Raw genomic sequence first — 16114 nt, 5'->3', positions numbered from 1 at the left:
CTGAAGTGAAGTGAATAGAAAGACGTCCTGTGTTCACAGATGGGAACATTTAATATTGTCAAGCTGTCAGTGCTACCCAAAGTGATCTACAGATTCAATTCAATCTCTATCAAAACTGCAATGCCCTATTTTGGGGAAAAGCTGATCCTCAAATTCATATGGAATTCCAGGGGGTTAGAATAGCAGAAACAATCTTTAAAAAGATGAACAAAATTGGAAGACTAAAACTTCCTGTTTTCAAACCTACTGTAAAGCTACAGCAATGAAAACAGTGTGATACTGGCATACAGATAGATATATAGACCAATGGAATAGAATTGAGAGTTCATAAATACACTCATACATCTATGGCTAATTGATTTTGACAAGAGTGCAAAGTCCATTCAATGGGGGAAAGAATGGTCTCTTCAACAGATGGTGCTGGGAGAACTGGATTTCCACGTCCAAAAGAATAAAGTTGGATCTCTACATCACATCATATATAAAAATTACCTCAAAATGCTTCATTGACCTAAATATAAGGGCTAAAATCATAAAACTCGTAGGAGAAAACATTGGAATAAATCTTCATGACCTTGGGTTTGGCAATGGACTCTTAAATATGACACCAAAAGCACAAATAACAAAAGAAAAAATGATTAAATCATCCTTCATCAAAATTAAAAATTTTTGTATTTCAAAAGACATTGCCAAGAAAGTGAAATGACAATCAATAGAATGGGAGAAAATACTTGGAAATCATATATCTGATAAGGGTTTACTATCTGGAATATACAAAGAACTCCTATAATTCAATGCAAAAAGATAACCCAATTAAAAAAAGGATAAAGAACTTCAATAGACATTTCTCTAAAGAAGATATATGGGTGGCCAATAAACATGACACTCAACATCATAGTCATTAGGGAACTGCAAATCAAAACCAGTATGAGATACCACTTCACACCCAGTAGGATGGCTACTATCAAAGAAATGGAAAATAAAAATTGTTGTTGAGGATGTGGAGAAATTGCAACCCTCATACATTGCTGTAGGACTTTAAAATGGTGCAGTACTATGGAAAACAGTTTGGTATTTCCTCAAGAAACTAAACATAGAATTCCCTTATGACCAAGCAATTCTACTCCTAAGTATGTTCCCAGAGAAATTGAAAGTGGGGACTCAAACAGATATTTTTATGCCAGTGTTCATTGCAGCATTATTCACATTAGCCAAAAGGTGGAAAAAACCCAAATGTCCACCAGTAGATGAATGGCTAAACAAACTGTGATATATACATATGATGGAATATTATTTAGCCACGAAAAGGAATGAAGTTCTGATACCTGCTACATCATAGACAAATCTTAAAAACATTATGTTAAGTGAAATAACCCAGACACAAAAGGACAAATATTGTGTGATTCCACTTATGTGAAATACCTAGAATAGGCAAATTCAGAAACAGAACGTAGATTAGAGGTTAACAGAGGCTGGAGGGAAGGGGAAAGGGGAGTTATTGCTTAGTGGTTACACAGTTTATGTTTGAGATGATAAAAAGTTTTGGAAATGGAAAGTGGTGATGCTTGCACAACATTGTGAATATACTTAATGCCACTGAATTGTACACTTAAAAATGGTTAAAATGGCAAATTTTATGTTATATATATTTCACCACAATTTAAAAAATTAATAATGTAATGTACCAAAACCCTTTGAACTGTACTCGTTGGATGAGTGAATTGTATGGTATGTGAATTATACTCAGTATAGCTGTTTGAGAAAAACAATGACAACATTTATTTTGCTCGTGAACCAGTGATTTGTGTAAGGCTGAGTACAACTTGTCTCTACTCCAGGCATCCACTGGGGCAGCTTGAAGGCTAGAGGTTGGAATCACCTGTGGTCTTGCTCACTCATATGTCTGGTGCTTGATACTGATTGTCTACTGATAATTGTTTGGGGCTGTGGCTGGAACGCTTACCTCTAGCCTTTCCATTTGGCTCCTTGGCTTCCTCATAGTATGGTGATGGCATCCTGAGGGAGAAAGAGGTAGGCAAAAACTGTCACTTATGGACTAAACGTGGAAGTCAGGCAGTGATACTACTGCTGCATTCTATTTGTTGAATGTGGTGACCCATACTCAAGGGCAGGTAATTATACTCCATCTGTTGATGGGAGGAGTGTCTAAAGAATTTGACATTTTCTAAAACCAACACAGACTGCCTTCTATTCTCATATGTGTTTACATTCTTTCCACATGTAAAATATACTCAGCTGCTCTCAAGTTCCCTCAGAAGTCTCATATATTATGGCTTGGGCTTGATGTCTAGGATCACCACATCTAATTCAGGTGCAGGTGCAAATAAGGCTCCTCAGGTGTGATTCCTCGAGCACAGCTTCTTTTTTTTTTTTTAATTTTTTTTAATTTATTTACCTATTTTTTCCCCCAAAGCTCCAGTAGATAGTTGTATGTCATAGCTGCACATCCTTCTAGTTGCTGTATGTGGGACTCGGCCTCAGCATGGCCGGAGAAGCGGTGCGTCAGTGTGCACCCGGGATCCGAACCCAGGCCGCCCGCAGCGGAGCACGCGCACTCAACCGCTAAGCCACAGGGCCAGCCCGAGCACAGCTTCTTGAGTACAGTTTCTCTCGATGATCTGAACACCTGTGTACTAAAGAGACAGGCCATCAACCCCCACAGTCCCAACATATGATGGTGGAAAGGGATAGGATAACTGTTATAGACACTTGCTCAAAAAGCAGAGAAATGGGAGTCACACAGCAGCCGCTGGTGCATAGCAGTTCTGAAATCCAGCTGGACATCTGTTGTCAGTTCCTTGATTAGGGCTTAGCCCCACGGTGTGGAAAGGATTTTTCTGTGGAACTTAGCTCTGACCTATGGGCTCTTGGTTTTATACTCTGGGTCATCCTTCCTTTTCCATAAGAAGTAGCCTGAGTTTGTAGCCAAGTCGTTTTCTCAGCCTACTTTCCATCCATACAAGTTTGGGGGTTCAAATGTCTTTCTTCCTTTTGTACTTTCTCAATTCTTTTCCAATTTAGCATAATTCTTCTTAAAATATTTTGGGTTTCATATGTATTAATTTATAATCTACTCCATCAAACAAAAGCTGTGTCCACAAATCTCTTCAGGATAACCCTCTTTTTCAGGCTTCCTCTATGGCTTGCAGGGGCAGGGGACAATGCTCCTAAGATTCTTAAAGTGCCGTTTGACTATTTGAAAGGGTCTGTATGCACTACTTTAAATTTTTCTGCGATCTTGAAAAGGGTTTTACAGTTTATGTCCTTGGCCTCGTCTTTTGACTGTCTTTTCCTGGCAGTGTTCTGGATTTGATCTTTGCCTGGAAGCCATTTCTTAATCTTAAGTTTGTTTGTCATCTGGGGAGGCTGGGAATAAGAAATAGTTTTAATTTCAGTCCCAGCAAGTCCTGGCTCCTTTGTATGAACTGTTATTTCTTGAGCTTATTTCTCTCTTCTTAGATTATACTATAGGTAATGAGAAGAAGCCAGGTGGTCCCTTCAGTACCCCGCCTGGAAATCTCCTTAGCTTGACCACACAGCTCAATAGGCACAGTTTCTATTTTCCATATCACTTCAGGTGGCAGTGTTGCCAAACTTTCAGCTGCTAAGCAAGGATCCTTTCTTCCAGCTTCCAGTGACATTTTCCTCTTTTTCCTTTAAGTCCTCATGAAGAACATCCTCAAAATCAACCATACTTCTTCTAACTGTTTCTTTAAGGCCCTTCCAACTTCCATGCACCACACAGTCCCAAATCTATTGCCACATGTTATGGGCTTTATTATGGCAGCACCCACCACCCCCTGCCTGTCTTGGCACCAAAATCTGTTCCTGTTATCTATTGCTGCTTAACAAACTACCCCCAAGCTTAGTGGCTTATCAAAATGACAACATTTATTGTGCTCAAAATCTATAGTTTGGGGAAATCTCAGCAGAGATAGCCCTTCTTTGCTCCCTTTGGCATTAGCTGGGTGGCTCGAAGAGCGACATCTGTGATCGTCTGAAGGCTCGCTCTCACGTCAGGTAGTTGATGCTGGCTGTCCACTGGGGCTCAGATGGGGCTATGGCTGGAACACCTATTTGTGGTTTTTCCATGGGGCTGCTTGTCTTCCTCACAGTGTGATAGTGAATGTACTAAGAGAGAGAGAGAGAGACAGAGAGAGAAGAGGAGAGAGAGAGAGAGAGAGAGGAAAGGAAGCTCTATCATCTTTTATGACCTTATCTAAAAAATTATGTAGTGTTAATTCCACCACATTCTGTGCCTTTGAAGCAAATCATCGAAGTTAGCCCATCTTCAAGGGGAGTGGAATTAGACCACTTTTTGATGGAAGAATGTTTTAAAATGATCACACCAGTTTATTCCATGTGGCAATTCAAGACTTTTGTGCTAACATGACTGTGCTATCATGACATGTGCTATCATGACTGGAGAAGAAAAGGGACATCCCTCCTTGGCTCCAGTATGAAAACTTTCAGGGAGGGCTTGGGTCATGTGCCAACTCCTTGGACCAATTACTGTAGCCAAAAGGGTGAGGTATTGTAATTAACCAAGCATGTTTACCTGTCTGTCTCTGTGATGAGGTGGGACATGTCTGTTATGAGAAGATGGAGGAACTGGTGCCGAGCAGATAAAAATAGTAGCCAGTACACTTACTGCCTCGTGAAACATGCACACATGAAGTAATTAAGAATGATTGAGAGCAACATATGAATTTCAAAATGAGGGATGTTAAGAATATACAAGAAGATTAAAATGAAAACACTCTGTGCAGAGTTTATTCATTCAGTCAGGAAACATTTATTGAATGCCTGCTGTTTTCGAGCACTCTGCCAGACGATGGGAAGCCTCAGTGAATTAGACACATTCTTTTCCCTCCCCAAACCTCCTCTCACATGTGGCTTGAAGTTGCCTCTTGTTAGAGATTTTCCAGAGACTTTTGTCCTAATCCTCCCTAGGAAGCAAAGTAAACTTTGATTTGTCTCTGACTGTGGCAGTGTCTAGCAGGCCTTTGTGTGCTAGACTCAGGAAAGTTCAATCCATCAGCTGGTTATTATAAACATATAATATGGGGCTGACTGGCCCACGTCCTGTCACTGAATTGTCTGATGGATGAATTCGATTGGCAGAATTAACTCTTCTATTTCTACATGAAGTGATAATTAGAAATAATTAACTCTTATTCAACCTGAGATAGTCAGTACTTAAAAACACCTTCGTGAGCTGTGAAAAATTTAACAAGTGTTTATTTACATATTTAGTTTTAATTTTCTATATATTTTTAGTTGAGGTATAATTTCTGTACAATGAGCCGTGAAGTGTTTAATAACCCCCTCCCCACCTCTGGGTGAGGACAGCTTGGCAGGCAGAGTGGAGAGCCCCCGGGCTGGGTGAGGAGACCGAGTGACGCAGTGGCAGTGCCCTTTAGTCCTGTTGTCTGTTGTTGAGCACTGGTTTGCTCCTGGATAAACTAGAAATAATAATTTATTTCTACTGTGTGGGTAGAAGGTGAAATGTGATAATGGTGTATGTGAGGTGTCTGCAAGGTGCCTGGCACACAGGTATTAAAGGATTATTTGTTCTCTTTTCTTTCTTTACCTACCCCTCACCTCCATCCCCTATCCGCAGGTACTGCATATTAGAAAACACTTAGAAAGGGTGGCTGCTGCCTCTGAATAATCTCGCTGCCAGCAGTTAGCATCAGTAGCAGGCAGAAAATAAGATCGAACGATTTGGCTTCTTATTTTGTATTTGGCAATAAGAAGCTTATTTGCACATAGTCTGATTTCTTTCAAGGTGCAAAAAAATTCAGAAATGAGGTAAAGCAATATATATTAAAACATGCAAATTATAATGAAGCATTTAAAGCTTGAGTACTCTTCACATCTTCCTATGGGAAACCATTTTTCTTCTCTGCAGTCTAAATTTCATGACCTTGAGTCTCTCCTTCTCTGCCTCAGTCTCTGTTGCATGACATTGGATGACATTGAGAAAATGAAATTGAAACGCTACTTGGGCTTTGAAAGAACTGGTTACCTTGGTGTTGAGGGTGGATGGAAAAAATAGAAAATGAAGAAAATGAGACCTAGATGGAGTGCTAAGACAAGACCAAAGAAGAATAGATTGAAAGACCTTCTGTGTTCTTGTCATTTTTCTGTGGGTCTCTGCTATTTTGTGACCTGTACCTTCATGGGTAGAGAGGGTTAAGGTGCAATTCCCAGGCAACTATTTAATCCATCCATTTAAACTGGTTATTTACAAACATGGTGTCCATTACCTCTGCATAATGGCGATGATATGGTGCCCCTCCTCCTTCGTGGGTCTCCTTACACTGAGTGATGCATCATTGGACAGCTAATTTGTTTTTATAAAGTGTCCAGGCACTTAATTAAATCTTGCATCCTGTCTAATAAGAAATTGACAGCAAATATACTACCAACACATTCTGGATGACAGAAAGTCACACCAGAATAAAACCTTGAGTGGCTGTTCCCTCCAGATTTAACAAGCTCTGCAGCCTGTCTTCTGCTGCTCCCTGTGCCTGTTGCTCCAGCTCCCAAATCAATGAGGGCTGAAAGCAAGGCATGAATATAGCAGTTGCCCTGGAGGCCCTGTCTTTGGGAGATGAATTCTGACCCACTTTTTTTTTAAAGTTATCTAGGGAAATTTGAATAAGTTTCCCATAAGACTCAGAAACAAAAACCTTTATGGTATATAAGTTTTTGAAGTTTTACCGAGATCTTCAGTTGGAAGGAGGAAGACACTCTGCAGAACCAAAGGGCATCTTATGGGTTGTGGGTAGAAAGTTATAGGAGGAATTGCTCACCTCTACCTTGGTGCTGGTGGCTGAGGGTCATGACCTGGAGCCTTGACACAGTTTTGAACCAGCTCCCCCTGCTGCCTCTGTCTCACTGAGCCATTAGTGTGGGATTCTGCATTGTCATTTTGGTCTTATTTATCAATAAGGAAAGGAAGACCAAGTGAGTTAAGGTGGCAAGGCACGTATTTGGAGTAGGGACTGAGTGGAGTCATAAACTAAAGCAGTAAAGAGAGAGACCACTACAGCAATCTTCTGGTTGCCAAAAGTCTCCAAACTCCATAAACCACACACCTTTCAAGTCTATATGTTCTGTGAACATGTTCACCAGACAATTCTGTGACCTCCTTACTTTATTTCCTTGTTCATCCTAGCCTGAGAATTGTTTTCATTGTACATTTGTTTCCTGATTGTCAAATCTCTCCATTAAAAAGAAAAAGGACTTGAATTTGTGACATCACTTTTTTCCCCCAATACTATTGTATGGAATGTCCAACCTAAGACCCAAGGACTGTATTTTTCCTACCATCCCTCCCTCTATAAATTCCTGATCTCAACTGTGTCTCAGCCCAGCTCCTCTGGCTGTGTTTCCACCTGCAATGAATGGCAACTCAAGCAAGAAGAGCTGGGAGTCATGCTGGGCTCTCACCTGTCCCTGGACGTTGAGCCACTATGTCTATTAGATTTTCTCTCCTAAATATCTCTTCCTTCTGTCCTTAGATCTCATCATTTTTTGCCTGGACTAACACATTAGTCTCTTAAAGGGTCCCTGCTTCCATTCTCACTCCCTCCAATTCATCTTTCACATTGTGGCCAGTCTTCTTTCTTAAATGTATATTGGATCACTTTCCCATTCACCTCGCTCCATGATGGACAGTTTAGGATACTAACTTAGCCCAGTAACACCTTCTGGCCCTGGCCCTTGCCTAGTTTTCTAACTTCATTTCTTGCCACTCGTTTTCCACCCCAACCTACTTTCTCTCTAGTTCTTCAGAAGTTCCTGAAGCCATAGCCTTTTCCCGCATGGATTTATACCTCTGCCTGCACTCACGACTCCCTTTTCCATCTTAGATCCTAGTAGGCCGTCAAGACTTGGTTTCAATGTCCCTTCTTTTGGCTACTCTGCACATTTCCCTATCCTCATACACATTATGTCTTAATATAGCTGTTGACTGTCCCCTTGACTGAACTGTAAGCTGCCTGGGTGAAAGAAAGAGACCCTGTCTAATTTTAACTTTTATCCCTAGCACCTAGCATAGTGCCTGGTCAAAGTATACTCTCAAGAAATGGTTCTTGGATGAACAAATGAATGTTCAAAATACATCTTATCTACAAATGATGATTATTATGTTATTAATAATTGGTAATTCGACTAACAATAGAATCATAAAATATTAGTGCCTTTCAGGTCAACCTAGTTAAAAATTTGACAACAAAGTCAGGTTCTGTCATTTACTAGCTGTAAAAGCTTGGACAAATTACTTAGTCTTTCCAAGCTTCAATTTTCCCATCTGTAAAATGGGATAATAGAGTTGTTTTGAGAATTAAATGAGAAGATGTATGCTAAATATTTGGCTTATATATAATGCTGAATGAATGTCAGCTGCTACAATTATAATCATCAGTAAAATACTTAGGTATTATGAGTCTATGTAGTCTTTTAAACCTGCCATCTTTGTGTTTTTCTGCTCAAATTTGTTTGCAAACAGGTTATTGTCATAGCAGCAGCTGGAATCCCTTGGAGTGCCTCATTTAATGCCTTTGGAGAGTAAAGAGAAACCAGAAAGCCCACAGCAGAGGGACTTTTTAATATTTCATAGTAGACAAACAAAGTTGTTTTCCGTTACGGCAATGTATTGGGTGGAATGACCTTTATCAGTTGATGACAGTGATGTAGCAGAAGGGACAGTTTTCCACTTGACCTTTATACAATGTGCCAGCTTGTCTCCTAACACAAAATAAGTTACAATTGACAGGCTTGATAGAACACTAACCTGACAGAAGCGTATTGTTCGGAAGGAGCCAGGCACTGAAGCAGCCCCATTAGCTGTAGAACATGGTAACTTTCGTCTCCCCAAGGGTGGCTTAGAAATGACTACTACCTAAGTCACTGCCCGCACATTTAGTGTAATTAGTTCCTCTGGGAGTTTGTTTTTAAATGAGATTTGTTCATAATGAATTTTTATTGCCATGGACTTGATTACTCTGCACGGACCCAGTAGATTCGTTTGACTTTTCTGTCTTTGTTAGCTCTCTTCCTCGCTTCTTTGCCAGAACATCTGGCAAAGATTTCTTCTCATCTTTTCTTTGCTTCATTTCTGCCATTCCCTGAACTTTGCCACTTCCCTTTAGTTTTCCACCACTGGTGGAAATCACCCGGTGGAAACCACTGGGTGATTTCCCTTGAGGCTTTCCTCCATAAGGGCTAGCAGGTGAACTTTGCAAGTTCGCTCCTTTTCCCAGAAAGCGGTGGGGCAGAAGTGGCTCCGGGAAGCAGGCAGAAAATGTGTTGGGGTTCAGCCTTCCAGGTCTGGTGGAGGAAAGTGTTACTGGGAATCAGTTGACTTGGGTTGTAGCCCTGGTTCTGGCACTAACTGCCTGGATAACTGCAGGTCATGTACTTCCCCTCTTTAGGAAGCCAGTGGGAGGATTACATTTTTATTTGGCGTGAATGGCAACTGTTGGTCCCAATCATGAAAATTAAGAGAGGAAAATGGGCATGTCATTCTGGAACTTTTCCAAGAGCCAGATCTGTTGTGATGTCAGAAATCATGTCTTTATCTGCGAAATGGGTAGAATAACATCTGCCCTATCCACCTCGCTGGGCCAGTGTGAGAAACAAAGGGAATAACAGATACAAAAAGTGTGCTGATTGAAAGAACTCTGCCAACATATTAGCTAGGCCTGTCTTTGCTTGGGGAGCTGTGGAAGTTTTCTGCTTTTTAATCTTTTCCACACTACAAATGAAAAAAACAAAACAATTTTAAGAGAGAAAAAATTAAAAGGAAGTATACAAAAAAAATGCTTTGGAAAGTTAGAAATCTAATAAAAGCCTCAGTATCACAGCTGAGGATTTGGCCTCGTGCTCCAAGTAAGTACATCTCACTAAGATTAATATTTTATGATTATCTATGGAATCAGAAATTCACTCACATCTTTGAAATAGGAGTCTGTCTCCATCAAAACAGTGGATGAAGATATAAATCTTTTGTTTTTCTTAAAGACTTTATACAATGAAATGTTCACTTACGTCCTATGGACTTGAGGCAGCAACAAAAACTTGGCAACTTGGGGCTGGCAATGTTTACCGATCCTCGACATTTTTGAAGCTATGTATTTTCTTCAGAATGCTAGAAGACTGTAATTTTCAAACTGTGTTCTGAGGGGTCACAGGGATGCGCTGGGGGAGGCTGGAAGAGAGTACCATGTGGTTTTCCAGAGAACCTTGGCTTTGATCTGTTGTTAGTATTCCTATAAGATTTCATCTCAAAAAGGGTTCCATTGCTAAAAACACCAAAGCAAAACAAGACAAACAAAAAAACAAGAAGTAAACAAAAATACTTGATAAGCACTGCCATAAGGACTTAAAAATGATACCTCAGAAACCCTGAAACTCTGTTGTAAGGAAGGAAGTGATTCCTTCCAAATCCAGTATTCTTTTTCACCTTTAATGGAAGCTTGACTTTTGTTTTGCTGAGGAAAATTTGTGTTGTGCTAGCATCTGTTGTCAATCTCCCTCTTTTTTTGCTTGAGGAAGATTAGCCCTGCACTAATATCTGTGCCAGTCTTCCTCTACTTTATATGTGGGTTGCCACCACAGCATGGCTGGTGAGTGGTGTAGGTCCATGCCCAGGATCTGAACCTGTGAAACCGGGCCACCGAAGCTGAGTGCACTGAAGTTTAACCACTTTGCCACGGGGCCGGCCCAAGGCTTGACTTTTGAGTGTCCAAAAACACAGTGTGCTAGAGTGCTGAGCCTAGAAGGACGATGGCACTTGACTCTAAATGGGTCCTGAACAGTAAGGACAGAACTGTCTAGCATGCTTTGCCGTGAAACAAATCCTTCTGGTTACCCCACGGGCACAAGTGCTTCTGATTAGCTTATGCGAATGTGGTTTTTCCAGCACAAACAGCAGTGTGCTTCACTCACTGTTAGTCCCAGTCAAGGATGTTATTCTGTGTCCATTCCGCTTAGAGGTATTCATTTTCTTCTTGGCAGCTGGAACCAATTGCTTTGGATCCACTATGTAAGCCTCAACATCCTGAACCAAACTCCTATTAATGAAACTCTCAAAATTTGAATAAAACAAAACAGTTATCCACAGAGCCAACTATTACTTCTTTAGACATAATGGAAAGAAAAAGAGGATTCAAGTGGAAGAATAAGCTCATTTAAGGTAAAAGTGGCATCTTGTTCCTCCCTCTCTCTCTCCCTTTGTTTTTTGGGATAGCAGTTGTTTGGATGCTGGCTGTGGGCTTGGGAAAGTCAACTGGGCATTTCTGTCCACGCTAAGACTTCTCCCACTGATGTCCTCGTCCCCTATCATGGCATGAAAAACCACTATTGTTCAACATCTGTGTTTGAACAATTAGATTTTTGTAGGGAAAAAAAAAACCTACCCAAAAGTGAATGGAAAAAATGCTATGACTAATGTCAGTTATGGGAATTAAACTTTTGGGGCCTTTAGGACTGTAATTAAGCACTCATTCTCCCCTTGGTGGCAGTACGTACTAACTGCAGGCAGAACATCTGGGCAGGAAGTCGCTTGCCCTGCACACTCAAGTCCGTCACATGATGACAGCCTTTCTCTGTCTCTTCCAGAAATGTTGCTGTGAGGTCAGATGCACTGGTTGTGGATTTCCTCTTTTTTACAGAACTTATTTCTGGTCTGGCTTGAGAGAGACTTATTCCCTCTGTGCCATCTCACACTTACATCAAAGGTTAAATTTCTTATAACATGTCTATTGTATCAGACTTTCTGATAATCTGCCCAGAGCAGACATTTTAAAATATTGATCCCATTCTGGTTTATAACTTTATAGTGTATAGTCTGCTCTGGAGATTTTTGTCTCATCAATTTGTTTGTTACTCCCTCAGCCATTGTTCAGTGTTATTCTCAGACTGAGGCTTCCACCTTCCTCCCCTCTCTACCCCCAGCAGATAGACTACTGCAGCCACTGGGACCCACTGGGGTGAGGAAGGGCAAGAACTGATGTTTCATCCTCTCCCTCCCCTCTTCTTCCCTCTTTTGGGGTTGTGGGGTGGGTTACATCTGCTTACCTGAGGAACTCAAGTGCCTGGTGGTGTTTGTTGTACCCAGTGCTGATGTCTGGACAATTAATTCTCTAGGTTGGTGGCTTTCACAGCTTTTGACAGTGACCCACACTAAGAAATACACCATGATCCTATACATACACAGAACAAAAATGCAGCCCACTCTGGCATTGTATTTGTTCTATTCTAGTTCTTGAAAAATGAATATTGGTCTCCATCCTTTAAATTGATATTGCCACCCACTAACGGGTGGGACCAGCATTTTGAAAAATACTGTTCTGGTCCTTCAGATGAGTTTGAAAACTCAGCTGGCACATCCTTTGCTCCTACACTCTGTTTTATCCCCAAGGACTTCTTACCATGTTTGAAGGTGGCACCAGAGTGGCCTGTGGGTTCTAGAACTCGAAACATTTAGCCCCAAACGAGATGCAGTTTACCCTTCGTTCAGACATCCCTCAACTTCAAGGTGGTTTTCCTGAGGCCTTTGACCTAGGGGAGAGAAACAGTGTGCTGTAACTCCTGCCCTGTGGGAGAGGGGAGGGAAGGGAGTCCCTACCAGGCCTTGAGTTCTAGTCTTCCCTCAAAGAGAGTCTTTTCTCTTTGCTTTTCTTCGTTAGTCTTCTGTGTATAGACACAGGGGCAGACTGTCTCAGGAATTCCTTCTCTTAGCAGTCTATGGTAGGACAGCTGGCTCCAGAGTCTGGCCTTAAAGATGAGGCATCTAGTGTCTTTTGTTTTTAACTGTGTCCTGTCTCCACTGTAATTTTGGTGTGAATCTGAACGTTTTCACCTCTCCCCAAGAAGAGAAGGTTCTCGATGATTATTTCACTCTCTCAAGTCTCACTCTTGCTGGGTTTGGCTAGTCGTCAAGGTGACTCTGAGTGCCAAGGGCCTAGCATAGCTTTGCTCTTACAAACAAAATGGCCAACTGTCATTTAACCAGATACAGTTGGTTTTCTGTACAGAATTTGGTCCCCATCCATTATGTTCCTCATTGTCCACTTCACCATAGGAGAAATTCCCAATTACCTATGGGGTCACTGTCTGTTTCTAGAAGCAGTGAGTCATGTCCCTAATGGCCTGTTTTGACTCCAGGCCCTCCACTCATGTTGCTGCTGGTCCTGCTCCCAAGTGACCACAGAGAGGGCTACAGTGGTGCAGAAATGGGGATGGGGAGTCAACCCTAGGTCTGCACCAGCCACGATGAAGTCCCCAATGATCAGGTTCCATGGAGAGGCCACAGTCAAGGGGAACCTAGGTTTTCTCTTGGCTTTTGGTTACAGTAATTCTCATATTTCACATCTGCAAAACACAGCCTAGAATAATGGTGGTGTTTTCCCAGTGTGCTGGAAAAAGTCAAGTGTGCACTGCCTGAGCCGGCTGAGGGTCCCTATATCCATACCACTGAGAAGGTGGCTATGGCCCTTTGGGGCTGATGTCTTTGAGGGGATGAAACTGGTTCTGTGGGTGCTGGAAAAATTACAAACTAGAGTCAACTGAAGCTTCTGAATGAAATACTGTAGCCTAACATTGCTAGGGTGTCACAGACAAGAGCAGGAAGGCAAGAGCTGGGGTCAGATGGGAAGAAGCAAGTCTCTTCCTCCTCCAGCCTTGCAGCCTCTCTCTGTTTAGCAGCCTCTATTGGCAGAGCCTGATAGGAGCCAGCGGCAAAGTCAGAAGTGTGGTTGGTCTGCAGAGGTCCAGCTCTGGCACCACAGAGCAGAAGAAAAAGGATGAAAGCTGAGAGATAATACTTCATAACTGGCACATCCTCAAAATATCATCTTGCTTGTCCACGTTATGAACCAATTAAGAGAAAATATAAAAGGGTAAAGCAGATGGAGATCTCAATATCAGCTCTGTAACTGATAAAGCCGATATTGCAGACTGTGGTTTAGGTATACCCCTCCTAATACCAAACCCCAGAATAGGAATTACCCACCCAGCCACAGGCAGTGATAAGCTGCAGGGTCTTCCTTGTTGGAGGTCTGCCCTTGTAAACCTGAGTTCTTGAAGGAGCAGAGCAGAATGAGTGCTTCCCAAGGTCATCTGGCCTCCAAAAACAAGGGAGGGAGGAAGGGGCTGAGCTCTGCCTGCTCAGTCTTGTTCCCAAACTCAGCAACTAGGAAACTCACTCCATCTCCCTGGGCAAGCATAAGGGATGGGGCGGCAGGGAAAATCCTCCTCATGGACACATAAGGAGTAAGGAAGAAGCATTTCGTCCCTACGTGATGTAAGACAATATCCCCAAAGCAGTCGACTCAGCAGGGGCCAGTGCTTATAGGTTGATGGTATCACCCCAAAATGCTTTTAGCCAAAAACAATTCTGTTGGTGGTCAGCGATATGGTCCCAAGTCATGTTGCTCTGCTGCTCTGTCCTGATTCAGGAGGTAGTTTCAGGATACCAAGAGAAGAGAAATGGATGGACTGCATAATCCTCCTGGAAATACCTCAGACGTATTCTTTCTTAGCCTTTGATAGATAAGGGTCAACAGTGAGATTTTACTCTCCCCTGCAAGAATCTGGTGTGCCACTATTCAGGATTGCTGATTAAAAGAGGATTTGCGTGCTGAATAGAATCAACGTAGGAGTAGAGCTGGCACAAAAATGCAGTCAATACTTGGTAGTTAGTTAATTATATGTAATTTTTTCTTAAAACACCAGTGCATTGGCACCTGCTACCACTTGTTTGCCAGTGTCTACGAGATAATAAAATGGATGAACACGTAGCAAAAGATTATCTGTGGAAAACTCAGCAACTCTTCCTCATGCCCAGTCTCACAGCTTGTTTTTTTTCTCTTTTCTTCATGGATACCCGTGCCCCTCACTGTAATTTTATATTGCATTTCTGTAGATGTTTCCCTTGCTGATATTGTTGCTAATGTGTATGATGGAATTTAGTGGGTCAGCGTGTCACAGTGTTCCTCAAAGGGCTTTATGACTTCCAGGTGGTTCACAACCGCCGGTACCTAGGAAGCTAAAGGTAGCCTATGCTGCCTACATGTGTGAACGGAGGACTGGGAGCGAGGCAGGAGAAGGGACGGGAAGCTGTTGTACATGTTACATTATGTAAAAGGAAGCACAGAGCGAGACTGGCCATAAACTCCTCTGAATTTGACAGTCCTCCAGGTGTTGGGTCACATTGAATATATGCTAAATTTTAAAGAGATGTCATTTAAGTTGCATTAAATCTGAATCAACAAGCTGGGGCCGTCACAACAATCTCTTTGAATTAGTTTTACTTTTTGTAACAACACTGCCACTTGTATTTTTCAAAACCATTCACAGACATTCTTTTCTTACCATTTCACAATAATCCAGTGGCGCAAGTTGGACTAGTATTATTATTCTCATATGTTAGATGAAGAAACTGAATCTTAGAAAGGTTAAATAATCCCAAGATCACAAAGTCGGTCTCAGTGAATCTAGGACTAAAATCTGGGTCTTCTGATCCTTAAGCAAATAAATCATTTAAAAATTTTGATTTTCTTCTTATATTAGAGGATCTTACACACAGAGAGAAGAATCACAGCACTCCTCTTTTCATTATTTACTTGATTATTTTATACATCCTTAGATATTTATCTTTAGGATAACTTCTTATACAATCTATGACGTTTATCTTTAAGATTCTAGTTTTAAGCATTATAAAGCCAAGATTGGTTTTGAGAGCGTGCATCTAGCACTCCTCACTCAGTCCATAAATATTGATTGAGTGCCTTTTATAGCACACACCGCATTAGGTACCGGAGAGTCAGCCATCAATATCGTCTCTGCCTTTGGGAGCCTCTAGCTCAGTCCCCCTGCTCCTGGAAAGCACTTGCCATCCCCAATTCTCCATCTGGGTCCAGGAGTTACGCTTCTCCACCGAGTAAGGGTCATTGAACTGTCAACTATTCTTATTTTTGTAGCTCAGGTGTTTTGGAGCTCTGTCCTCAGAGTTATGCTTAACCGTAGAAGGGCCTAACGGCTGGGGACCGTGACTTCATGCCATATGAAACGACAT

General features: G+C 41.7%; 1 protein-coding gene across 1 annotated transcript in view; it reads left to right on the top strand.

Annotated features, from left to right (window-relative positions):
- DISC1 (DISC1 scaffold protein) overlaps window positions 1-16114 on the top strand; it is a 339334-nt gene that overhangs the window by 63063 nt on the left and 260157 nt on the right. The window lies entirely within an intron of this gene.

Source organism: Diceros bicornis, chromosome 6, assembly GCF_020826845.1.
Source record: "Diceros bicornis minor isolate mBicDic1 chromosome 6, mDicBic1.mat.cur, whole genome shotgun sequence".
NCBI lineage: Eukaryota > Metazoa > Chordata > Mammalia > Perissodactyla > Rhinocerotidae > Diceros > Diceros bicornis.
The sequence above is the reverse complement of the archived record's forward strand: the minus strand, read 5'-3'. Positions and strand labels throughout refer to the sequence as shown.